This window comes from Aphis gossypii, unplaced genomic scaffold, assembly GCF_020184175.1.
Source record: "Aphis gossypii isolate Hap1 unplaced genomic scaffold, ASM2018417v2 Contig00404, whole genome shotgun sequence".
In the NCBI taxonomy this organism is placed as follows: domain Eukaryota; kingdom Metazoa; phylum Arthropoda; class Insecta; order Hemiptera; family Aphididae; genus Aphis; species Aphis gossypii.
In genome coordinates, this window is record NW_026083094.1 from 56,582 (window position 1) to 58,337 (window position 1,756).

The following is a 1,756-nucleotide window of genomic DNA, read 5'->3' on the forward strand; positions in this document are numbered from 1 at the left end:
TCTTGAATTTGACTTCAATTTTATGTTAAGCACATTTTGCCATACATTAAATGCATTTTTTGGTATACTAAAAGTACTAGCATTTAGATGATTGCAAAATGGAATACAACATTTCATTTTGAAATAATATTTCAAATGTATTGCATTCGTAAAAACAAATAAATACACAAATTGTACAAATTTAGTAAAAAGAATAACTAGTTGTTTCTAAATACAGAATGCATGTATTATGAAACTATACATCATATTTTTTATATTTTTTTTTCAAAAGCCCGGGAATAATATTAATGATACTGTATAGTTCACAAAATTCACACTAGGAGCACCATCCATTAGTTCTGAAATAACGGCTGATATGGCGATTCAGTTTGCCAGGCACCAAAAAATCAATTATATCTACTCGTCGTCCAACCAGTATTATCTTAAATCATGATATTAATATTAATAATTCATTATTATTCGTAAAAAAAAAATAATAAATAATAACAAATAATATAAAAATAAGTATAATATAATAATCAATAAATATATATAAAATGTAACATAGGATATAATTAACTAATATTGAATTGTTTATATTATTCAGAAAAGAAACACATAAATTCATAATCATGGACTTTGAATTTTCAATTGTAAAACGAACGAGTATAGTAGTTATCTCTGGTGCTATATCAAATAGCTTGGAAAAATTTGAGGTTAGTAAGTTAGAAGGTAGACCTTTATTGCTACCAATTGACGAAAAAGCTAGACCCATGATTGAGAAAGAGTTGCAAGTAGCAGTTAAAGAGATAAAGAGAATATTTGTGTGCAAAACGGAGTTACGAGATGCGTGTTTAGATCAGTTACAACAAAGTTTAAATTCAACACGAAATAATTTAACGACAGAGTATATTGATCATTATATCAAACAAGGGAATAAGGAAAGTAATATAATAGTAGTATGGAATGGGCATTCGGATAAAACAATTTTACAAAGGTTAAATTTAGATTATCCAATGTTAAACATTACATGTTATGATAAGTATTTTAACAAGAATTTTTTTATTCAGTTTGAAAAATTAAGCAATAGGGAGATTATCTTCGAAATAGATATAGGAAAATTTGATAAAACAGGAAGATTGTTGAATTTAGTAGAAACGCATGACAGAATATGTATAAAAAAACATAAGACTACGTATGCACATGACCCAAGATTGGATGTAGAATATACCAAGTGTATATTCAACTATGTGTTAAAGAAGCAACAGTACGAAAATTTAATAAAACATTTTAGAATATAAATACTGTTATATAATATGTTTAAGTTTAGTTATTCAGTCATTTAATTTGGCATGTGGGTAGAACGTAACGTTCGTGTGTAATATTAATTAATTATTCACAAATTTATTTTATTATTTTAATTGTATTAATCAAGGTGAAGGAGATTCAAATATTAAAAAAATATATATATATATTAATAAAATATACTATACTAACATACTTTATATTGTATTCTTAATTGATTTAAATTTATATAACTAACATTATTATTAAGTTACCAATGTAAAACTGAAATTGTAAGTGTAACTGAGTGCATTTAAGAAAAATTGTAAAGATTTCTGTCTTGCAGACATAAACCTTTTTTTTTGTTGGGAGGTGTTATGGTCTATGACATATCTGTAAGATATCTACAAGATATCAAGGCTAAGTTAGCATAACCATGCCTCGTGTCGAGGGCAATGCGGTTGCTACTATGGCCACATTGTGTCGGAATAGT